The following is a 26,129-nucleotide window of genomic DNA, read 5'->3' on the forward strand; positions in this document are numbered from 1 at the left end:
GAGAGTAAGGGACCCCAGCCCCAGCCATTGCTGCTGCGGACACCATCACCTTAGAGGGGTCCTTTCACACGTGGGTGCACGTGCCCCCTCCTCCTCCCAGATTGTCCACCCCACGGCCTGCCCCTCTTGTTCGGTGCTTTCAGAGGAGGGAATTGTTGGTGACACTCGGGCGTGGCGCCAGGTAACTCGAGGGGGTGGCAGACCTTGAGAGTCGATGAAGCCCCCTCGCTCTGGGCCACCAGATAACTTGGAAGGGTGGAAGACCATGAGAGTTGAGGAAACCCCCTGCTCAGGGCCCGGGCAAGCTTGAACACTTCCCTCCCCTGAAGCTAATGAGAAAACAATTGTGATTGGTTGCTGTGTTACACATTGCATATGCTGCTGTTTTTACTTTGTAAGTGTGTTATGCAAATAAAAACATCTTTTGCTTCAAAAAAAAAATTACTCTCCTGTAGCCATCTGGCCCGACCCTGTCACAATACACACACACACTGAGTACATAAATTTCTGTAGCTGACTATTGCAGTAAAGCTACAGAAAGACATAGGTACAGTGCTTGTTACTGCACCCATACAACTTAGCTCCCCACCCCCATTCAAAACCCCTGCATGCTTATTTGTGGGTTTCATTCCCTGTGATGGGGGGCTGCATTCATTAAGAAAAATCAAAATACTCATGCTTTAATGCATACTAGGACTGTGCTGCAGAGCATGCCCACTTCCAAATTCATCGGGCAAATGTGTAGGGTGAGGAGCAGTGACACAGGGCAAGGTGAAAGGTTAGTGAGCTGAGTTATGATTCAGTTATGAACAAGAGCTAGCTAGCATAGAGTAGTTTTAAAAAGGGACTGTGAAGGTATTCTAGATCTGACAGACTTAAACTGAAAACGGCATGTACTGTATCTGGAGGCATTTGACAATTTTCCTATGATGGCAATGATTATAGGATTTCAACATTTCCATTATAAACCAGTATTTTTAGGGGGTTCCCACAGGGGAACAGGATGCAGCCTGTCTCTTTAAATAACACCAAAAGAAAACAAGTTGATTGCCCATAATTTTTGCACATACTTATACACACATGGCAGGGAAGTAAACCACTCTGTCTTCTTGGTTTTGCAGATCAGCTGTTTGAAATCATTGTGAACCTAATTACCCACTAATCTGAGATCTCATAGCAACGTAAGTATCACTGTGTCCAAAAATAGTCGTGCCTTCATCAAACTTTTCACATCTTATCACTGAGCAAAAGCATGTGTAGGAAATGGTGTCTGTCAGATAAGAGCTGTTAATTATCAGAAAATGGGTGAATGCATGATTGGCTTTCGTCAATGTCATCACATATAGTTAACACGTAGATTGTTTATATGTGTATATTGTTTGTACAGTTCATTGGACCCCATTAAACATTTTTTAAAATTCTTTCAGATGTGCTGAACCTACCTTACAGTGAAAAAGATAATCAGTACAGTTCCCAATTACTGTATATTTTCCTGTTCTTCACACTTCCTGTCGTACCTGTCATATTTCACATAAACCAAACATTTGTAGGAAAAATTATACATTAGTGAAATTCCACACCTGTGAGTGTAAGGACACAGGCTCTGTAGCTCTTCTCAGGCCAGAAAAAAATGCCAAAAATATTCTGCCAGGGAACTTGCACCTGAAAAACGGAGTTTGAACACCCCATTACTTACTTTAGTTGTTAGTAAATTACTGAGAGATCCTGTAGGATTCTTCCAGACAGTGGTCTGTATGTAGTAGTTTATGTGCAAGCTGTGTAATACAGTTCCCTATGGATGAAGTTAATGGCAAACTCCCATTGACTTACTTGAGCCTGAATTTCATCCTAGAACTACCACAACTTCATATGCTTATACCTTTGTGTATAAAACATACAGAAAGCATCTGTTATTTTTAAGCACAGATATAATTTACTCATTGTGAAGTTGTCTTAATGCAATAATATTAATCAGTAGAATCATAACCCATAACTAATTGTTTTAGGCCCTACATTTACTAAAGCTTATTTGTTCATACAAGTTTGCACAGCTCAATGTAGCAAATCCACAAGATGCCAGTTAATTATCATACACATTGTAAGGAGAGTGATCACTTTAGATAAGCTATTACCAGCAGGAGAGTGGGATGGGAGGAGGTATTGTTTCATGGTCTCTGTGTACATAATGTCTTCTGCAGTTTCCACAGTATGCATCTGATGAAGTGAGCTGTAGCTCACGAAAGCTTATGCTCAAATAAATTGGTTAGTCTCTAAGGTGCCACAAGTACTCCTTTTCTTTTAACCTAGCCTCAAAACTCTTGGGCTAGTAAACTCCTTGGTATATAGTCTTGCTCCCTTAAAATTCATCTTCCCTGAAGAAAGGGGATATCTTCTGTTACAGGAACTGATTGTTATTCTGTGGAACTCACCTTTCAAGTAAGGAAATCCCGTACCACAGAGAATTTCGAAGGGATGGGACTAGTTCCAAAGGCCACTGAAATGCGGTAAGAGGAATAGAAAGTTCAGACAGAGAGTTGAATGCTGATTGCACAAAGAACCTAAAAATCTGTGGAGTACAACTGCATGGAACCAAAACTGAGGCTACTTTATTTAAAAAAAATAAAAGCAAGAAAGAAAAGAAACTAAGTCGCTGCCTTATTCTTTCTGTGAAATATAGACTAAATCTATTTTGTACATAAATATTTAGAAAATAGACCAGCTAAATCCCCTTCTGATGCGAAGCAACTGACCTAATGGAAATATGAGTTGACCTGGGCATCATGGAAGTAATGAACTACTGTAGAACACGTATACAACCTAACAATTGAGTCTGTTTTCTGAAGCATGCTGTGGTTGCAAACCAAGAGTCTCTTTGACTTTTCATAGTCTGTATATGGCTTTTTAAACAACCAACCAAACAAATGATCTGCATTATATTGGGCCATCTTGAACAAAGTGTTCTTTGTGGTGTCAATGCTTTGGAGGAGACACATCGTCTATTAATAATGAAAAAACAAGTTGAGAAGGAGGAAAAGAGATAAATAAGGAAATGAACTAGATTTTCCAGGATGTAAAGCAACATGTGAACCAGAAGCACTGTGGGTCAATAACTGGCTGGCAATGAGAAGCAGTTTATTTATATACAATGGAAAGCACCAAATGATTTTTTAAAAGGGTACTTGCATGTTCTCTCAGTTATTGTAGTAACCCTCTAATGGGCTTCTAAACGCTGAAGCTATGTCTCTATAGCTATTTCAAGAAGCACATGCCATTGCACTCTGAATGTCCATTCTAAGTGCTTGCGGTTAAAATTATTTTGCAGGAACTCAGCAAATTGCATGTCATCTGCCTGGTGCCTCTGGCTAGTCTTTTCAACATGGCTGGTGCCTCTGGCTATCTTTTAAACATGGCTGCCTGCAGCTCAGCAGCTGCCTAAGCAAATAGCTAGAAGTCTTTTGAAGACATAGTGTCACTATTCATGTATAATGAATTGGTCCAGATTTTCCTTTATTCACACATTTTTAAATTGTACTTCCATTGACTTCAGAGACTCCACCGTGGTTACGAAGAGAGCTACCAGGCTTAGAGTATCACAAATTGTTTTCTTTGAATACATTATATGTGGGTCAGCATATTTGACTTTCCCATTTACTATCTACTATGTGGTCTATTGTATAAGGGTGAATTTCAAAATACACAATAAAATTCACAGTCCTACTACACTGTGTATGTAAAACTTTGCACGTGTAATTACCCATGTGTAAGTACCTGTGTGTGTGTGTAATGGTCACCTATGCATTTTGGACTGGGCTTTGACAATTGGTCTTATGTGCTAGCAGGTCCTGTCTGCTTTGAACTATGCTTTATCCGGTGAAGCAAGTCATAGATTTCAATTTTTTATTCAAAAATTTGCACTACAAAGCTGTCATATTCCTTCTGAAGAATATGTATTTCTGTGTGGTCTCGGTCTGGTTTCAGGAAGACCTGGGTCTATATAATATAAATGAGAGGGACACTGAGTGGGGGAAAATAATGCTGCAAAATCCAAATAATCTCTTGCTTGGAGAGACTTCCAAAATGTTCCAAACCCAGAACGAAAAACCTGCTGTCTGAAGTGGGGCAGTGCCTGACAGCCAGTGCACTATGAAGCAGTCCTGTCCTCTACACATGGCACTGAGCTATGGATATGGGGCACCTGTCAGTGTAATGTCAAAGAGCTGCTCAGAGAAAGGAGGGCCATCAGTTCTGCTATCATAGGCAGAAATGTGAAGGCAGGAGACGCAGCAAAAAGTCACACCAATTAGTTGGTGGCCAATGTGACAAGGGCAAATAGAATAAACAACCAATATATCTCCTGCTCTCTTTCTCTGTGTATTAAGAAAGAACCCAGATGTTTTAAAATTTGGGGTCTACAACTGCATTTAGCCAAACTTTCATGTGCAAAAGAAGTCAGGAAATGACATAAAATGTCCTAAAATTCTGTTGGTAGGCCTGCTGTCTCCCTTCTCCTAAAATGCTTCTTCCCTAATTCTATGTGGGATTCAGTGCTCCAGTGGCTGGTTCAGGCCTCTCTCTTGAGTTTAGGTCATCCAATCAAGGACCAGAAAATAATATTATATGACTTATGTGTCCAGTCACATACAGTGACTAAGGAATAATCATAGGATTCTATTTACAGGTAATTCAGTGTCTGTAATTTGTTTGGATAAATGATTTGGTACATTATTGCAAATAAGAAATGTGGGAAAATTGGGTTAGTGAGAATAACTCATGATTTTATATAAATAGTCATTCACCGTGGTCTAGTATTTTCAGCACCTTCCCTTGTTTTTGTCTGAAGTTGATAGGTTTTTCTTTTTCAAATAATTCTTTGCCTCTTGACCTTCAGAATCACAAATATTTAGAAAAAAAATTGCCTTCTGACAGACTACAAGCTTGAAAGCTTCATTTATCTTCCAAAAACATACTCAGTTAGATAAACATAACCCTCTTCATGATTATTTTATATTAGTAACGCTATTTATACCTTGGCATCCTACCAAATGCATCTTGAGTCTGTTACGATGGCATGAGAACATTTCCAAAATAACACATTTCCAGTTTCCAGGAGAAAATATGCATCCCTTTCATAATCTTTTAATTCATTTATTAAAGCTCAGCCAATAAAAATAAATATTTAGCATGAACATGAGGGCCTTTTCATTTGCCTGGAGCTCCTTAGAATATTAATAGCATTTTTAAATGTAACTTGCATGTAAAATCTTAGGCCCTGATACTAGAAAGACAGGCACATCATGACATCAGACAGGCTCAACTTTCTACCTGTGAATAGTTGCTCTGATGCCAAAGAGACTACTCATGTACTTAAAGTTAAGCATGTCCATATGCTTTGTAGGAACAGGTCATTAGAACATTTCTGGTTTTTCCTTGTTCATGTATAATTACAGGTGGACCTAGAAGGTACGTCCTCCAGTTACAAGCAAGTCTCCCTCTGCATTCTTAGAACTCTGCAAAGTTTGCTGTTGTGGTTTTTTTAAGGCACTGTTTTGATACATCAAAGTAAATTATGATTAATTATTGATCTGGTTCATAATGATAGTTCTTAAAGACCAACCAAAAATGGGCCCCCATTATGCTAGGCCCTGTACAAACATAGTAGTTGATGGGTCCTGCCCCGAAGAGCTTACAGTCTAAACAGACAGTCTCCTTCCCTGACCCTAGCACACAGAGTGAACAATGTGATTGCAGGAAATAGCATGTTGGTTCCATGATTTTTTTCTTTTTGCAGAGGATGAGGGGAGGTTTAGTCAGGAGGAGATAAGCTAACCAGAAAGAAAAAGGGAAGGAAGAGGCAATATGGAAGGGAAGAGGGGGACAAGGACGGGGAGAGGAGGTTAAGAGAGGTAGGAGTGAAGTAAGGCTGAGATGAAAAAGACTGAGAGAGATTGGAGCAAACAGCCCATCAGCACAAGGCAGAGAAAGTCCAGTCAAAACTGTAGAGAATTTTCTGAAATCATGGAAGTTCGAAGGGCTCTGCTTAGCCTTTGAGTTCTGCTTGGCCTCCAGTTCTACTGACTGGTGTCTCAAGCTGGCTCCTTCCTGCAGTTTTTCCCCAATGGTGGGAGGAACACTGTTGCTTGAAACCTAGTGCCCAAAGAGGAAACTGCATAGCTCTGGGTAGGGGACATCCTGGAGGGCGGGGGGAAGAGGTTGCCTAAAGTGGGCCCCATTTCACATAGAATCATAGAACCATTGGGTTAGAAGGGACTGCAAGGATCATCTATTGTAACCCCCTGCCAAGATGAAGAAGGTTTGGCTGTGAACTTTCAGGGCAATATGAGCTATCTGACCAATACTGGAAGATGGGGAAAGAAGCAGAAAGTGTTGTGATGAATCTGCTAAGCAGAAAACTACTATTCCCATCAACCTCCTCCCCACTGATCTCTGTCTCTGCGATACAGCCATGTGAGCACATCTCTATTCCCTGGCTGGTTGGGGGAGGGGCAAGCTGACCCTGACCCAGGCAGGAACCTGGCACTTGGGGAAATGGCAGCCACATGGCAAGCCAGAAGCTTCAGGGAATGCGGATGCAGGGAAAGCTGCTAGGGAACTGCGTGCACAGCAGGCTGCAGCAGGAGTGGGAAACTGCCTCTGGAACAGGGTGTGCCTGCCAGACATTGCTGCCAGACTCAGGTCTGTGCAGATCTCGTGGGGAAGCAGCAGAGACTGGCCAGGCAGCTAGTGCAGAGGGGCCCCAGTGAGACCCATCACTAAGTACTCCTGAGGTGGAAACCTGCAAGCTCCTATTTGTCTCTAGCAGAAGCTGGACTAGGGTTGCCAACCCTCCAGGATTGGCCTGGAGTCTCCATGAATTAAAGATTAATTTTTAATTAAAGATTATGTCATGTGATGAAATCTCTAGGAATACATCCAACCAAAACTGGCAACCCTATTGGAGAGGCATCCCAGACACTAGGTCAGAGGAGCCCTGTGCCTCTCAGAGGACTGTCCTCCCTAGGGCCCAAATAGGAACTACAATTGTTTTACATTAAATCGTAACTGTTTAAGCCCCTGTACCCAAAGTATTTGCAAACTTCCCCTATATGCCAGCCCTAGTAAAATGCCCCTGCATTTAGCCACGTGTCCCAGTTGTTATTGAGACACACCAGGTTGGACTTAGCATATGAATGCCTTCTGCTCCTGTCTCTGGACTAGTCTACACTAGAAGTGCTACAGGGGCATATTGAGAGAGATGTGATGTCTTTTGGGCTGATCTAGTAAACATTAGGGGGGAAATACAGATTGGTATTTAACATAGCATAAGTAACTGAATTAACTGGAATGAAAAAACTGTTTCACAACAGGCAAGAAAAAGAATAGATTATTATTCACTAATCTATAGTCCCCAGGAACAGGAAGCTCGGGACATTGGCCATTTTACAGATTGACAGAGTACAAAGGAGGCTTCCTGTAACTGATAGCTTAATGGTTTTATATTAAACTAAACAATCCAATACACTATCTACAGAAGACAACTGGCATAAAATCTAATAAACTGGATAATCAGTTATAGGTTAATCTACTGCTCACAGTCTCCATTCGAGGTGGCCAAGGGAGGGCAACAGAGGCTTGTCAGACAGCTAGATAATGGGCTTGCCAATTCTCAGGCCAGTCGCTACCTCCATCTGTGTCACAGATTTGAGCAGCCTTAGGGCTACCTTAAACTGTATCCACTAATATATGACCCCAAACTGGGGACCATTCACCCACTTAGAATTGTCAGAGCATTCTAATCATTCCCTCACCTACCCGTGCCTACACTAGGGCTAGGAGAGGGTTTTGTGTAGAAGCTGGCTATGCAGGGTCTATGCCAGCTGAGGAATTCTCTGCTAGTAAGTTACTGCCAATATACAGCCCCTTTACACCAACAGAGCTTCATGAAGGGCTGGGATTGGATGAGAGAATCTTATCTAATATGCTTTGAGATAAGTAACGAGAATTGGTTTATAACTGGAGCACCATATATCAGAGGCCGTAAGTGGCTACATTCATGGTGACAGATGCATTAGCAGTATATGAGAGCAAAAAAGAGAGGGAGAGAACATGAGTGACGGTGATCTAAATTTCAACCTGCCTATCAAGTAGCGATCATATGAAACCCCAGCCCCCTTCCTGCCTCCCCTGCATAGTTTGTGGCCCTCTTCATTCTGCCATTGCATGAGACTAGACTGAAAATGCATCCGGATAGGGAACATGTTTGCATATCTGAACTAGGAGGCACCAATCACACTGCTGAGTGCTATAAAATAATGCAAATAATACTAATATTACCCACACTTAATAATGGCAATGTCTAGTTTGTTTGGGTAAAGACTGCAGAATTAGGCTTGATATCAGTTTTCATCTGTCATATTTTTTAATTATTCTCTGTGTGTATGTATATATAAAGTATATCAGTGAAAATGTACTATCAAACAATCTGCAGTTGCTGTTACAGTACAGTCAGAGCATGTATTAAGCATGCTGCAGTATTTGACATAGGGGCAAGGTAAAAGTATGTACATTGGTATCCAGAGCCTTATCTTTAAACACCTTGTGTTCAACATATGTGAAATGGTTCTGAAGCTGGTGCCCTCCAGTCTGCCATATGCTATCACAATCAGACATAGATTAAAAACAGGGCATTTTAAAGGAGTCCCATGACTGATATACTGTACTTATCCATTGCATGAAAGAGAGTAGTGACTGATAATGACTGCTGGAACATCATCTTGTCAGATAATACTGGACCCAAAATATTAATCTTTCCTTGTTAGCTATAAAACATTTATTGCAAGGAGACTTGAAATTTGAACATTCAAAAGCAAGCAAACAAACAAACCCACCAAGGAAAGGCCATTATTCTTTTACCCTGTTAAAATATAACTACAGTTGTGTGGCAAAGAAGTAAATGTTTGTTAGGGTACTGTTTGAATATGTTTATTATGGTTTGCATTGTAAATATAGGAAATACAAAGCCATGGTACTGGACAGTATTAGTTTACTCTTTAATGGCACCCATCGAGAAGAGGCTTGTGCCCCTGCCTTTTTAAATTATTTTTTTTAATTTTGAAGAATTTAATTTAAAATCAGCTAAAAATGTCTTATAAAAGATACACTGCTGTTACAAAGTAATGATATTAGCCCAGGTTAATGTCTGGTGTAACGTCATTGGGTTTGACCCATTGTTTAGGTGGTTTTGTTATTTCCGTAGATAACAAAGCATGAAAGATAGTTTGATTGGGAACCAAAGCCGATGCCTTTATGTTGTTCGCGTCTTCATGTCTCTTTCTTCTCATCCTGAGTTTTCCTGTTGTCCTGTGCCTCCAGTTGAGTCTATCTGCATTCCTGTTGTTGCTCTCCCCTCGCTATGAGGTGAAGACATTGCAAGTTGCCCAAGAAAGATTCCTCAGCCCTCAAGCCCTAGCAGTAATGCACTGTGAAAAGTGGTTCAGAAATGTGCTCTCCCCTCAATCATCATCCTCTTTATGTACATTCCATAGCAAAGATATTGTTCTCTTAGGGTGAAATTCACACCAGTGCACAGTACGCACAAAAGGTAGTTTACATAGCGTTGTGGGCTTTGTACAGTGACATTACAGTAGCTTCCAGAAACCCACTATCTCTTGGCTGCAAATCTGGGCAAGAGCCAAAGTGGTTTCTGTTTTATAGATAGTGAACCAGAGAGGTAGGGAAAGCTCCTAAAGTGATTCACCAAAGGAGAAAAAGGATGCAGTTTAGTATAAACAGGATTTATTTAAGATTTAAACAGATATTTTTTTCTCCTTGGGGAAATAAGCTGCCATTTAAATATCTATTTAAGGATATTTTACACATTGCTGCAATCACTTTCAGATGATTTAAACATATGCATAGTTATTGTTTATTCCGTCTGTCATTTCATACATTTTCATTCAGCTTCTGTTTATTTTGAAACTCCTTTGATGTATCTTGATTTTAGGTGTTGCCACACTGAGAACTCTTAGTCAAGGGAGCAAATACTTCAAAAAGACTTTTCAGCATTAAGTGTAGCCCTCCCTCTTCCTGCCCCTCCCCTCCTTAAGCAGAAGGGAAGGGAGAGGATTTAAATGCTGACCTCGCTTGTAGCAATATGTCAGCTTACCAAATATGGCTTTGCTTGCCAAATTTCTTTTAAGTACATGTCTAAACCTTTCTGATCTCTGTACAGCTCACCACAAAGTTGTGGTCTTTTGCTTGGGGGTATTTCTTGCTATCAGATACCATTACTTGTGTCTTGAGTAGGGCTCTTAGACATCCGCCCTTAGATGGTGTCATTTTCTCAATTTGTCTAAACTAGGCAGCTCTGGCATTATTATTAGTATATTATTACAGTTATAATTTATTTTACAGTAGTTCTGGAGGCCCAAACTGAGGTCAGGGCTCCATTTTGCTAGATGCTGTACAAAGACAAAAATGAAACAGTCTCTTCTCTGAAAAGCCTGTAGTCTAAATGGGGAAGTGTGACAGAGTGGGAATTGTTTGTCTGAATACTGTGTGTGCCTCAGTTTCCCCTATATGCTGCATGGTTAACTAGGTGGTGGGAAAAGGCTGTTTACTTTTGGGCAGACTACAACAAAGGTGTGAATGGTGCCTAGCTGCCTTAGGTTTGGGGTCCCAGGTCAGTGGAGGTCTATGAAGACAGTGGTAAATCCAATTACCAGGATATTTACTACCTAGCAACTCCCGACCATTGAGGGCCCACTCCCTCCACAGGAAGCCAGCTGTGTTTGACCAGCTGGACAACAAAGGATTGAGGAGGGGCCAAGTGGGACTGGCCTGGGAATTGGAACTAAGAGGGACAGAGCAGGAATCAAGCGTGGACACTACTTGGCTGGAGCTCTGGGTAACCAGAATGGACTATTCTGTAACTTTCTTTTCTCAGTGCTAAGCAAGGACTTTCTATGCTATGTTCTAGACAGCTAGTAAACCCTACTGCTTTTACAATGCTGGGTAAGAGTCCATTGCAGATGCTGAAAGTGGGGATGCATTGCTCCCTTTGGGTGTACAAGTCTCCCTCAGGTGTCTAACTCAGGTGGACTTATTGATGGGAGCTCACAGTGTGAAGCAGGGGTGCTGAAGACTCCCAGGTTCAGTCCAGGGAGGCAGTGAAACCAAGTGGCTTACCCTAGTGAAAGGGTCATACCCTAAGGGGGTCTGGCACCCTGAAGGGGTCCTCCCAGGCACTGTTCCAAAGCTGTCCCAGAGCACCATTCCTGTGGATCCGTGACAGCAAGACAAACAAATTGTGGGACGGAAAACAAAGAGGTGAAGAAACTTGTCCAAGGTCATACATACAGTAGGTCAGTGGCAGAACCAGGAATAGAACCCATGTTGCAAAGTCCCACTTCAGCACCCTACACTCTGGATGTGCAGCCTCTTGGAAGTGCTGGATGTCATAGGTTAAGGATATTTTTATTTCCAGTTTGTTTTCCTTTCCTCCATCTATGTTGTTTCATGTCTGTTTCCTTTTGTGAAAGTTAAATTGTCAAATTTGACTTGCTGAATGAATAGTCACTAAAGAACAAATCTGTCATAATTTGTGTCACCACAAAGAAGTGAACAGTTCTTAAACGGTTTGACAGATGTACCCCTTTTTTTACTCATCAATAGACTAATTTTTTGCTAATTTGTATACTCTTTAAAACTGTTTGGCTGTTTAGGCTGAAATTTGGTTGCACAATGGATTGCTTGCTAACTGCGTTCTGTGAGTATTCCTTTATTTGTTTTATGTATGATCTCTGTGATTGGTCACTTAGTTTGTGTAGTTTTATTTCTGTTCTGAGACTGGATGAACTAATGTTCATAAACTTCTTCCACATGCAGTGAATTTTATTTTGTGATTGAATATATTTCAGCTAGAGACCCCAAATTCATGTTCTGTGAAAATTTTGTCTGAACAAAACTTTACTCACACATATGACTAGAGAGGGGGTGCAAAGCAAAATTCTATTTAGAAATTAGCGCCGTGTTCCTGCATCATTTTTCTCAAAATTTCCTCAAGTCTAGTCACCACTCGTGATCTTGTTCTGGACTTCTTTGTAATTGGTGAAACAATGGCAAAGGTTCTGAGATATAGTTTTTTTTTCATGAGTTATTATTTTAAGATGAATTTCATCTAATGCAGGAACCTCTGCACTGGGATGAATTTCACCCCTAATGGTTCTTTTGTGCCTCTGGGGGTGGTGTTGGTATTGGGATAGCGCGTGATCTTTCACTTTTTAAATTTTATTCTTCTCTTCCATAGTTATCTTTGGAGCACCCCACACTTATCTGGCCTCTTACAGTATTCAGAAAGTCACTTCTGAATGTTTTTATTGATGGTTTTTGTGTTGTTTGCAGTCTTGTTATAAAGTTGCGGAGACATCTCATTCTGCGAGCAATTTCTACATCTGCCTTGCTCAAAATGTAGCCCAATATTTTCTCCAGCACCTCAAATTTTATTCAGTATGACACTTTTCCTACTCATGCAGGAAAAATACATACTAGATATAGTTATTTCCTTTGACCTTCTAGCCTATGTTTGTGCCTTTCTCTTGTTTTCTTGTTGATGTCTTTCTTTCTGCAATTACTGTTCTTAATTATGACTTTCTTCACTATCTGGAATCTTTGAAATTCTTGCCATTGCTCATCATTATCTTATAAACTTCATAACATCGCCCAAAGAGCTCGTTAAATATTATAACTCCTCTCCTATGCACACGCTAAATTATTGGTGTTGTCCACACAGAGGCCTAATCTTCATATAAAAGTTATATCAACATCACCATATTGCTCAGCAGTGTGGATTTTTCACACCTCTTACTGACACAGCTATGTGGACCTAACCCCCAGTGGAGATACAGCTGTGTTAATGGAAGAATGCTTTCATCAACATCGTTCCTGTCCTTCGGGGAGGTGGTGTTCCTACGCTGGTGGGAGCTGCATCTATGCTACAGGGTTATGTCAGCATAGCTACAGCAACACAGCTATGCTCATATAGAATCCACAGAGAAGTGTCTGAGGATATGCCTAAGCTTCATCAGCACCATGTTCAGTTTTTTATGGGTGAGTCTTTACAGCATAGTTAGCTTGGGTTTTAACTCCACTGTTACTGCTGATTTGAGTTCCATGCACACACAAAAATCTCCAGCTTGAGTTAAGTGGTACTTTAACCAGTGTTGGGTTGAAGCTTGAGTGCTGCTAAAGTTTGAGCTAGTAATGCAAGAGCTCCAGCTGCAACAGCTCGAGTTACAACAACTCATCATCAGCTAATCCAATCACTCTGCTATAGCCGTATATTGAATCTTGAACAGAGTATGAGGATGTTCCAGTGATATTGGGGGAGAAGAATATTGAAGTCAAGATCCACTGTGAATATTGAGGAGTAAAATTTTGACTTTAGAAAGGAATTATTTGGCATAATGTGTGAGGAATGGTGGGTTCCCAGACAGTCTTCAGATACTACCACTCTGCAGCTAACTGGTACCAGCAGGAGACATGGAATGGGGGACCCTAGCTTACCAGAAGCACTGCCCACAAAGCTCCTGATTGGAAGAGAAATCCGGCCTCTCTAATTGGCTTAGACAGTGGTTCCCAAACTTGTTCCGCTGCTTGTGTAGGGAAAGCCCCTGGCGGGGCGGGCCAGTTTCTTTACCTGCCGCGTCCACAGGTTCGGCCGATCGTGGCTCTCAGTGGCCGCGGTTCGCTACTCCAGGCTAATGGGAGCTGCTGGAAGTGGCGCGGGCCGAGGGACGTACTGGCCGCTGCTTTCAGCAGCTCCCATTGGCCTGGAGCAGCGAACCGCGGCCACTGAGAGCCACGATCGGCCAAACCTGCAGACACAGCAGGTAAACAAACTGGCCTGGCCCACCAGGGGCTTTCCCTGCACAAGTGGCGGAACAAGTTTGGGAACCACTGGCTTAGACGCACTATTTAAGCGAGAAGGAGTCACAGGAATTTGTCTGAGCAACTAGGTGAATCCCTAGTTGGCTGGTACTTTGGACTTTGCCCTTTAGCCTGAATCCTGCCTTGTTCCTAATTCCTGTCTTCCTGTCCTATTCCTGGTTCCTGCCCTCCTGTCTTGTTCCATTTCCCTGCTTCTATGCCCTACCCTTAGCTACTGACTCTGGCTCCAACCCTTGGGTTCAGTCCTGCCTGTCTTTGGCTCTGATCCCAGTTCCTGACTCCCAACTCCTGCTCTGACTGCTAGGCCTGACCACCACTGCTCTGAGCACCAGGTCTGACCGCCTATGTTCCAGTCCATGACATAATATAGCTAATATGCCATTGTTTAGCTGTTAGGGAAGGACCTGGACTGGAATTTTCTTTGTATTCTAATGTCTTTCTCTATATTAATGAAATTTGGGTTGCAGAAAATGATTTCACTTCACTCTGCCGGTACCGTGTACAAGGAAATAGTGACATTAAGGAATACAATTAAAGGAGTCATTTGTGACTTTGCTTTGTAAAGTCGTATTTAAAAATAAAAATGATTTCTGTATTGTAACAGATTTAATTTCCATGATTCTTGTAACCTTTTGTTCCCATATTCTATTAGCTTAGTTGCTTAATATGCCCTCAGGCTCAAGTTGGTTATGTAAATGAGACCACAAGTGAGGACACCCGCACAGGGACTGTTAGCTACTAAAACCACATTTGCAATCAGTCTTTCATTATATTTAACCTTGGCCAAACACAGCTGGATGAGGTTCAGTCCTGAGTTATTAGACAAACAGAGTGAACAGACTGAATAAGTATGGCCCATTGTTCTTTTTTTATTAAGGTAACTATTTTTCATAACTTAATGGCTTCATGGACTGTACTTCAAAAGCCATTATTGCAGTTCAACTCATAAGTTAGTTTCAAACAAAGATTGTCAGTAGAATAAAGTGAAATATAAAAAGTGCCTTGGACCTCGCAGACCTAGAGCTGTAGCTCACGAAAGCTTATGCTCAAATAAATTGGTTAGTCTCTAAGGTGCCACAAGTCCTCCTGTTCTTTTTGCGAATACAGACTAACACGGCTGTTACTCTGTGACCTAGCCAGGTGATCCCAACTCAGGCTTCCACCGGTGACACTCATGCCTTTCTTGGACATTAGTCTGGTGTCCTAGAAAGCGGAACATCAGTGTTGCTTGCTTGGTTCAGAACTAAACTAGTGCCTAACAGCTCAAGGATCTGGAAGTCAAGCCACCTCTATCACCCTGCTGACAAATTGTACCAGGTGCCAAATGGTCAGTTCTGAAAATCTGGCCCAGTTCATCCCATAGACAAAATACCTGCAAAGATTTTGTTTTTTCCAAATATGTGGCTACTTACTGATCTATATTACAGGAAAGTTAATTGATACTTTGCTCTATATTTGGGAGCCTGTTTTTGAACCTCACTCCAAGAAGTGAATCCCATAAAAATCACTTCTGGCAATGAACTTCTTAGAATGATAGAGTTCATGAGTGGGGGAACAGAGGGGCTTGAAAGTGTCTTTGAAGGGAGTAAATATTAGAATTTCCATACATTTATTCTAGTTTTAAATGTTCTTTTTCTTATAAAGGCTTTCAAGGAAACTCTAGCATGTCTCATGTTCCAACATCTGCCTCCGATGTATTTGACACACTTCACTAAAGGAGCTGAGCTCAACAGAGTATTGAGACAATGCTGCCAAAGGCAACAGATGATATTTTAGGAGTTCTAAATTCCGGAATATTATCACTATTCATTGTGCTGTATGAGAGAGCAGCGATTAAACTTTCTGTCTCTTGATACAGTGTTTGAAGTCATCTGCTGATATCCCTGGAATAGTGTCAGATTGGATCTGCTGGACCCTCAAACACTAGTCTATGCTATTAGCCAGTTTCTTTACAGCTATTAGTGTGTTTCACACATTGTAGAATGTGTTCTGCATCTATCTGTCTACCTTGGGTGATTCGTTCTTAACATTTTTGTGCTGGTGACTTAAAGATTTAGTTCCACTTGCACCACTGCTGTGATTGTTATATTCTCTAAGAACTTAGAGGAAATGCAAATCTATTCAGCTGTTTAAAATACACTGAAATGTCATAAAGACTTTTATAACTCATATACATTTCTGCTTAGTTTTAGCTGAACTTGTTACAGGTCAGAATCTGAAGAATTATGGGGAAAATCTGGTAGCAACTCTTATATTTAGGTTGCCCAACACTTTCCTTTATAAAAGATTCGGGCAACTTTTTTTGAGGTGTATCATCTTCATTGTTACCACAAACCTTTGAAATTTAGTAGGGAGAAAGCCCTCGGACTAAAGAAGTGCCTTTGTCCTTATCCCGTGTGATTCCATTCAGGTTTAGCTAAGATATAAATGGTTTAACATCACCATTTGCTTTCTCTCACTGGTGTTCTTCAGGGAAATGTTGAGAGCCTGCCAGAATAATAACTGAACAAGAACATTAGAAAGTGCTGGGCTCATAATGCCCCCAAAGGTGCAGCCACAGCACGTGCGGCATTGGGAACTATAGGAACAGACAGCCTCTGTGTATGGAGGGAAGAGAGCACCTAAGCCTTTCTCCTGGCCTGCAGTCCTAGCACTTGGCCCTAGTAATCTAGGTGCCAAATACAGTTGGGCTTCTTGTATCAATGTGACTGGAAAATAAAGAGGCTCTAACCCAGAGATCTAGTCTATGAGCAATAGAACTGCAGTATACCACCAGAGAGAAGTGAAAGAAGTGAAGCCCGCTACCCGAGGGGGGTGCATTTGAGAGGTCTGAGGTGCGCCCTGCATGGTAACTTGTTGCTTAAGTGGTGTAAGGCTGTGCTGAAGGTTCAGTGTTTGAACCATGGTGTCAAGGAGGAATGTGACGCAGCAGGGAGGGGGGAGTGTTGACCTGGGAATGTGGCAGGGGAGTTTCAATGGGAGACCTGAGAGCCTGTAACCTGAGCCAGGAGGGGGAGGGGGAGGTGACACCTCTGCCCAGGAATGTGAACAGAGGCTGCAGGAGAGAGCCTGCTAAGGGGGGGGGGGGGGGTTAGTTTCAGTTTGGTGCTGGGTGGTGGAACGCAGGGAACCCCAGGGCTGAGGTCTAAGCTCCCTGCTCCCCCAGAAGGACTTGACTGAGGGGTCCTGGTTGTACCCACAAGCTCTGTTTAAGACTGTGTTCCTGTTGTCCAATAAACCTTCTGTTTTACTGGCTGGCTGATAGTCTCAGTGAATCCCAGGAAGAGGAGTGCAGGGCCTGGACTCCCCCACACTCTGTGACAATTTCACATTACAGTTTGTTTTTTCCTTTTTTCCTCCCTCCTCTCCCCACCACCATGAAACTGCATTTAAAACAAACAAACAACCCTGTTATTTAGACTGTAAAGTCAAGCACTCAAAAACTGGGAAATGCCTGAATTTTTGTTTCTTCTGCAACTTTAACTCTGGCTCCTTGTGTGCCTTATTTTACTCTCTTTAATTACATGCTATTTTTCCCCACCGGACCCCTGCTCATTCAGTGCACAGGGTAATCATTATAACAAATAATATTACCAAACAAAAATCATGTCCTTAAAAAAAAGAGTTAAAATTGAAAGTGCATTTCAATAGAATCCAGTTAATTCTCAAAAATCAGTACTATTTCCTTATAAAAATTTTGCGCCTTTAAAGAAACTTCAAGCATTTTTAAAATATATATATATATATATATATATTGCTGTCCAACAATACATATATTGGTTTGTTGAAGAAAAATGACACTGTGTGATATTGAAGAACTGGTAAAAAGACTTGCAATATATTCTTTCATTGGAAAAAGCTATACATAAAACAAGATCAAAACAGAGGGAGTTTGAGTTCATTTGGGCTCCATTCATGGATTATGTGAAGGAATGACTGCAAACCCCAGATGTGCCACTTGAACTGCAATTTACTAAAAGCACCTTTTATGTTTACCTCATTAGATTGGGCTGCTTCCAAATTACTGTAAACCAAAGCTTCTTGACTGTGGTCTGTAGAATGCTGACTGTCCACAGAACAGTTGCTCGTGGTCTGTGGAGGACTGGCCAGTCACATGATGTAGGCTTCTTCTCGGTTGCTAAATAGCTTTAGAAGAAGCTAAACACCATTAAATTCTTTCCTAATACCTCTTTTCCAAGTAAACAATTGCAAAGGGAAGTGGTCTGTGCCATTGTGAAAGGGTGAGTGAGGACGTGATTCACAAGGCAGGCTTTGTATTAAAATGTGGCCCACAAGATGGAAAAAATGTGGTAGCCCTGTGTCATAGGGTCTCTTAGCCCCTTTAAGAGGAGATGGGCCCAGTGCTGCCTGTCATAATCCCTGGGATTGTGTGCATTGAACACAAAATTGGCCAATAGTCAACTCCAAAACTCCATCCAGTTTTAAAATAGAACTGTGAGCACAGGGTCAGAAAAATGCATCCTATTACAACATGGAACATGGAATGTAGACAGTGCAGGAAAGGGTCCCTACACCATCTGAAATGTGGTATGGCAGGGAGGTGCAGGCCTCTTTATCATGTAGAACCCAATGAACAAATGGGGGAATAAAAGGACTCTTAGGGTATGTCTACACTGCAATTAGACACCCATGGCTGTCCTAACCTCAGGCTCTCGGGTTTAGACATTTAGGTTGTTTAATTGTAGGGCAGACGTTTAGGCTCGGGCTGCAGCTCTGGGATCCTTCCCCCTCGAAGGGTCCTAGTGCCTGGGCTCCAGCCTGAGCCCAAACATCTACACAGCAATTAAACAGCCAGTTGTGGGTGTTTGATTGCAGTGTAGACATGCCCTTAGACCATCCAGAACCCAGGAAACTGTAACCTAGAAATAGGTGGAGGGCAAGTCTCCTATTACAATCTGGAACACAATATGTGAACAGTGAAAGCACAGGCTCAGTGGAAGTCCCCGGTCAAATGCATATGGTATTGGTGGAAGCACAGGAAAACCCCAATTATAAGCTGAAACTCAGAATGTAAGTCATGTGAATGCAGACTCAGTCAAAAAGCATTCATTCTAGCTTGGAAGGAACCTAGTAAATAAATGCCACCATCACAGCATCCCAATGTCTATAAGTAGAAAAAGGTCTTGTCAGGATTCAGAACTTTCTGGTTGATTTGTATGTAGAGCTTCAGATCTAAACACCTCCAAGATTCAGGGGTATTTGGATCCAGAGTTTTGGTTCTGGCCCTATTCAAATATTTTTCTGATCTGTAGTGCTTGCTATGGGAAGGTTATGAACTATGCTGAGTAAAAAAATGTCTCATTTGGAAAAAGAGAATCACTGTTGTTAAATTGTTTCCATAAGTAGCAGTGGTAGAAACAGCATGTATTTTCCAATGTTCTAGTATTGTTACACTGCTACTCGCTTCTCTGAGCGTACACATCAGAATCTCAACACACATCTCTGCCCATCATCATCTGTAGGAGTGATCCATGCTGATGAGGGATTACCAGTGGAGCACAGTGGTAGTGGGGAGCCTTCAGAGTCTGATTAAAAACAAATGGATTTACTAAAATCGTGGGCCTGACTTTCAACTGGTGTAATTGTCCTATACCCATATCCCTCAACTGTTCCTCATTTCCAGTGAGTTACTCATTTTAGTCACAATTACCTAAGACTCACAAACTTGGTGTCCCTCATATTTGCTGTTGAAATTTGTTGTAAATTACCATGAATCTGAGATTATAAAAAGAGTTTTTCATGCTTAAGCAATGAGTCCCTCAGCATTTTGTTTCTTCCTGCATAATTTTTTTTATATCCTTCATTTTGGGTCTTTATCACATACTTTATTACACATTTGGATCTAGGCAAGTTGAGAGACATGGGTGTGCCAATTAATGCCAGCTGAGGGTATGATCCAGTGTGCATACAAGGATACCAGTGGGACTGAATTGATCCTATTCAGGTCTAGTCCATACCTAGAAGAAAGGAGGCCTGTCTCTTTTGCACTTATTTATCAGTTTTCTTTGAGCAATCTACAATAAATCTCTGGCATAACAAATAGCTTCAAAATCCGTTCTTTGTCTCTGCCTCAGAGGAAAATAACAAACAATACACAGTTATGTCCCTATGCTTGCTCAATCATTTTCCTGTACAATAAACAAGTTCTTACCAGGGCCAGGCTGATTAAGTACCTTTTGGCCTCTCCTGTGTGTCTCATTGAAATGGTTTCTTCTTATACTCAGTGACTGAATGAGGTGCAGTCAAGTTTGAAAGGCATAGTTACAGTTATCAACGTGGTATGCAGGATTTGTGCTAGTCCATGCTAAACAAACAAACAAATCCAAACTATATATGGCCCCAGATGGGCTGATACCCACTCACCTTCCATTAAGGAATTTACCCTTCACCATATCAGGCACTACTGAGCTGGGACAGAGAAATAATTTTCACATTCACTTTAACAGCTCTGAGCACCTGCGTAGGGCTTTTGCTACAGTTAACATCTGAGATATTATTATGATTTATTATGATATTGTAGCACTTAGGAGACATAGTCATGGACCATTGTGCTAGGAAAATGATTTTTGCAGCTGCATTCTGCATGGATATGAGTGGGGGCAAGACTGCTCTTGTCAACACTAGAAAAAAAGAAGTTGCAATAATCAAGATTCATGATGATGAGAGCCTGGTTAGAGTTTTAACTGTGTGGATTGATGGGAGAGGCTGTTTCTTAGAGACGTTGTGCAGAAAGAATCTGCAAGACTTAGATGTAGCCTGGATGTGAAGACCTACAGAGAGTTCTGAGTCAAAAATGATATCCAGGTTACAGGCCTAAGTGACAGGCAGAAGAGTGGTGTACTCTTCAAAGATCAAGAAAGGAGGTAGCGGGAAGGGCTTGGAGGAAGATGAAGAGCTCTTAGTTTTAGCCATGCGGAGCTTGAGCTGAAGGCTAGACATCCATGAGGAGATATCAAAAAGACAGGCTATGATTTTAGTCTGGATAGAAGGAGAGAGAAAAGCATGCTTGTATTGTGAGGGGGAAGAGCGGGAGGAGAGTGAAAAGTTAAGGAGACGAGTAAGGGAGGGGATGAGAATAGGTGTGAGGGAGATGAGGAGAAAGAATGGGGTCCCTGGGGCAAGTGGAGCAGTTAAAAGAGGAGAGCGGATGGGAATAAAAATGATATGTAACATGTTTGTTAAGGCAGAAAGCCATGGAGCTTTAGATTTTAAAGATGATTTATGCAGGGAAAACCAATTAATCACTATTGCTACAAAATAAAGCATAGTAGATCTTGATAATATTTAGACCTCATCAAATACTATCCCTCACCCTATCCTCCCTCCAAAAAGGAATATTTTGCAAACAGTAGAGTTTCTAGTTGATTTGAGCACATTCAGGCTGTGAATTCACAAATCTTCAAAACTGGTCTGCCCCACTTGAATGAATGCATGTGTTCAATGGGCAATACATTTATTCAGCCACAAATACGTGTCCTGGACATAAAATATGTATGTGCGTCCTATCCGCAAACATTCTTAGCTGATGAATTTTGAAGCTTGGAGTTTAAATACCAACATCTGATACTTTGTTAAAAATCTAGTGTGCCATTTGTGCACTTGTGATATTCTTCCAGTATTTTTGAATACTGAATAGATAACGGGGCTAATATACAAATGCTCACCTAATTTTGTATCCAATGAATACCATTCAGCTAGAACTAAAGCTAACAGTGCTACTGTATGAGACTGTATAAATAACTCATGTCGCTACTACCTGTGATGTCTGCTGTTCTAGCTACTAATTCACATTCTTCAGTTCCTTTCTATAGATTATAAAGCATTGGATCTTCTGCAGTAGCTATCCTGTCAGCTAAAATGACAGCAACTACAGCTAAAATTTCCGGTTCTGACTCATTATTTTCCACCTTAACCTGTGCTCTCTTAATGTAATATTAGAGGGAATTACCAGACAGTGCTACTGATAGTCTTTTAAGTTCTGTTTAATTGAATGTACAGGCAGTTTCATCTTGGAGAAAGGCTTTTTGTTAGTGGTGTTTGTGACAACCGACTGGGGTTCCCAGAACTGTGACCCACTGTGTTACCCATCTCAGCCTCAACAAATCAGCTGAGATGGGTAACATCTTTTGTTATTGCTAAGCTATGTGTCAGCTTCCTGACACACCAGCTTGTCTGCCTTGCCAGCAAACTTTTCAGGACTCTGCCTGTCCAAACCTGGCCTAGCAGGTAACAATCAGTGAACCGCAATTCCTGAGTTCCTCAGCAATGTCTATCTGCAATGCTCAGCCCCTCGCACTGTAGCACCCACAAAACCTTACCAGATTTGCTGCTCTTTTAAAGAGACAGTACACAGCAGCTTATTAGCTCAACTGAGGTTGACAAACCTTCCGCTTCAGACAAAGCACTAAGATGGTTTATGATAAAAGTAAAACAAATGTATTAACAAAAGGGCATAGGCATACGTGATATCAAATAGAAAGAACTAAGATAAAAATGTCTGTGGATAAAAAGAAAACATGCTTCTAAGACTAAAACTTAATTTAACCAGCTATAGTTTTGTTCAAGATGGTTTCCCAAGTTAGAGCAATGTCTCCAGTGTGACTGGCTGTTCCAGCCAGGATCCACTCTTAAAGAATCAAAGTGCTGCTTTCTTGTTTCCCCAAGAGATGGATAACTTAGGGGTTCCCTCCTTCTCTTTTTATAGTCCAGTTTGTATTCTTCTGAAGGGTCTCTCCAGCTAAAGCTCCTTTCCCCTGCTGGGTATAAATACCATGCTGTCTGGTGTAGATTCCATGGTAGTTCCTCGCCCACTGGTGATTTTTACAAAGCAAATGATCTCTTCCTGCAACCTCTGATACAAATGAATATCCCATTGAATTTGGCCAACACCTCAAACCGGGTATGGCCTCTTTTTTCTCTGGAGAAAAAAAATGGTTTTTTAACTCCCCCAGCATGCCTGGTTTAAACATATTTGAGTCACATATTTCCAGCCCATCTGTAAAGTTCTTTGCTGGTTAACCATTCCTACATCACGCTAGAATATTAATGATATGTGAGTTAATTAGTTTTCCAATGATAAATTACATGCCACCTTTTGGGTAAATATCATGACATCGGTGTGCCATCTGGCACAGGGGTGCTTTTAAGGTCACAGTGGTGCAATTCTTTTTTTACATTAAATATAATACCAGCAAAACTGGATCTCTTTTTAGGTGCAGAACAAGGCTCATAGACAACCAAAAAGAAGTGGGATGGCTTCGGAGAGTTGGGGGAGCGAGAGCAGAGAAATAGTGGATGTGGGTCCAAGATTTCCCTCATGGAAAATTTTGAAACGACAGCTACAATTTCCTGCATTTTAGATGATTTTAAGGTAATTCTGGCTCTTGCATTGTCTCCACACATCTCACACACTCCTACACTTGCACTAGCTCTAGTAAACACAGCTGCTCACGTGCTTTCGTGTGCTTGTGCTCTCCCTCTCTTGTGACCCATTAAACACATATGATGGGTCGGGAAAGAAAAAGCGAGCATGGGCGGTTTTGTATGTGTGAGAAGTCAGAGATAAATCATACAAGTGTGTGCGCACACATGTATGATAGCTAGAGACGGCTTGAGGGTGTGTGGTGAGTGAAGAGAGTGAGAGAGCACGAATGTGACTTAATGCCGTGAATATCTGGGTTCTGCTTTATTCTGTTTCAAGAAAGGGTTTTGTGCATGTTTGCTTTAGTATAGACTTGTCTGGCATTAATTTTATGGAGTGAATTCTTTGTAATGTCTCATTTAAAACCATACCATTTTTGTATATTTGAAGCCTACTACCTCTCTTGCACAACAATGTACAGTGCAACACCATCACGTGTCCCTTTTTTGCTGGTTTTGCCCGGGTGTTGCTGGAATACTTATTGTGTAATGCCAGCCCACAGCCAGTCACCACAGTACAAAGAGATCAGTGGGTGGCACACTACTTTTACTTTTTGAGGCCATATCTTGTTTACATGTATTGCGAGAAAATGTGGGGGTTTTCAGTGACAAAATTCAGGTGTAGCATACTATACTGGACAAGTGCGGTGTGGTTAATACTGAGGTGGGCAGCTTAACTTTTTGAATGGTCTGGGCCTGATTCTTATTTACACTAAGGCGGCCCCTTTATACCACATTGGCAGCCAACCAATCTTAGACAATGAGGCCTTGACTTCAAATGCAGGTGTGGGTGCTCAAATTCTCTTGTAGTGTAAATGAGTGTACAGCAAAAACTGAAATTCAAAAGCAATGTAGCCTAACTATAATGTTTAAATATTCCTTCTGGTTGTTAAATTGGTCTTAAAGCAGTTTTAAACTGTTTTACCTTTAACTCTCATGCCTTTCATGTCCTTTTTCAGCAAGATGTTGGCAGCCATCCACTGTGCTTGGAAATGCCAAATGCATTTCAATAACATTCAATTTTAGATATGTTTCATTGTGAGAGAAGAAAAGGAGTACTTGTGGCACCTTAGAGACTAACAAATTTATTTGAGCATAAGCTTTCATGAGCTACAGCTCACTTCATCGGATGCATTCAGTGGAAAATACAGTGGGGAGATTTATATACACAGAGAACATGAAACAATGGGTGTTACCACACACACTGTAACGAGAGTGATCACTTAAGGTGAGCTATTACCAGCAGGAGAGCGGGGCGGGAGTGGGGGGGCACTACCTTTTGTAGTGATAATCAAGGTGGGCCATTTCCAGCAGTTGACAAGAACGTCTGAGGAACAGTGGGGGCTGGGATGGGGGGGGGAATAAACATGGGGAAATAGTTTTACTTTGTGTAATGACACATCCACTCCCAGTCTCTATTCAAGCCTAAGTTAATTGTATCCAGTTTGCAAATTAATTCCAATTCAGCAGTCTCTCATTGGAGTCTGTTTTTGAAGTTTTTTTGTTGAAGAATTGCCACGTTTAGGTCTGTAATTGAGTGACCAAAGAGACTGACGTGTTCTCCGACTGGTTTTTGAATGTTATAATTCTTGATGTCTGATTTGTGTCCATTTATTCTTTTATGTAGAGACTGTCCAGTTTGACCAATGTACATGGCAGAGGGGCATTGCTGGCACATGATGGCATATATCACATTGGTAGATGCGCAGGTGAACGAGCCTCTGATAGTGTGGCTGATATGATTAGGCCCTTTGATGGTGTCCCCTGAATAGTTATGTGGCCACAGTTGGCAACAGGCTTTGTTGCAAGCATAGGTTCCTAGGTTAGTGTTTTTGGTGTGTGGTTGCTGGTATTTGCTTCAGTTTGGGGGGCTGTCTGTAAGCAAGAACTGGCCTGTCTCCCAAGATCTGTGAGAGTGATGGGTCATCCTTCAGGATAGGTTGTAGATCCTTGATGATGCATTGGAGAGGTTTTAGTTGGGGGCTGAAGGTGATGGCTAGTGGCGTTCTGTTATTTTCTTTGTTGGGCCTTGTCCTGTAGTAGGTAACTTCTGGGTACTCTTCTGGCTCTGTCAATCTGTTTCTTCACTTCAGCAGGTGGGTATTGTAGTTGTAAGAACACTTGATAGAGGTCTTGTAGGTGTTTGTCTCTGTCTGAGGGGATGGAGCAAATGCGGTTTTACCGTAGAGATTGGCTGTAGACAATGGATCATGTGGTGTGGTCTGGATGAAAGCTGGAGGCATGTAGGTAAGTATAGTGGTCAGTAGGTTTCGCGTATAGGGTGGTGTTTATGTGACCATTGCTTATTAGCACTGTAGTGTCCAGGAAATGGATCTCTTGTGTGGACTGGTCCAGTCTGAGGTTGATGGTGGCATGGAAATTGTTGAAATCTTGGTGGAATTCCTCAAGGGCTTCTTTTCCATGGGTCCAGAGGATGAAGATGTCATCAATGTAGCGAACTGGACAGTCTCTATGTAAAAGAATAAATGGACACAAATCAGACGTCAAGAATTGTAACTTTCAAAAACCAGTCGGAGAACACTTCAATCTCTTTGGTCACTCAATTACAGACCTAAAAGTGGCAATTCTTCAACAAAAAAACTTCAGAAACAGACTCCAACGAGAGACTGCTGAATTGGAATTAATTTGCAAACTGGATACAATTAACTTAGGCTTGAATAGAGACTGGGAGTGGATGTATCATTACACAAAGTAAAACTATTTCTTCTTGTTTATTTCCTCTC

General features: G+C 41.5%; 1 long non-coding RNA gene across 1 annotated transcript in view; it reads left to right on the top strand.

The window, feature by feature from the left end:
* The window catches only part of LOC140906662 (uncharacterized), a 50,857-nt gene that overhangs the window by 20,675 nt on the left and 4,053 nt on the right, over positions 1-26,129 (top strand). The window contains exons 2-4 of the long non-coding RNA XR_012157194.1: positions 1,122-1,181; positions 2,402-2,504; positions 23,178-23,335. This is a non-coding gene — a long non-coding RNA (uncharacterized lncRNA). The remainder of the gene's footprint in view (positions 1-1,121; positions 1,182-2,401; positions 2,505-23,177; positions 23,336-26,129) is intronic.

The sequence above is a fragment of the Lepidochelys kempii genome, chromosome 1 (assembly GCF_965140265.1).
Source record: "Lepidochelys kempii isolate rLepKem1 chromosome 1, rLepKem1.hap2, whole genome shotgun sequence".
In the NCBI taxonomy this organism is placed as follows: Eukaryota; Metazoa; Chordata; order Testudines; family Cheloniidae; genus Lepidochelys; species Lepidochelys kempii.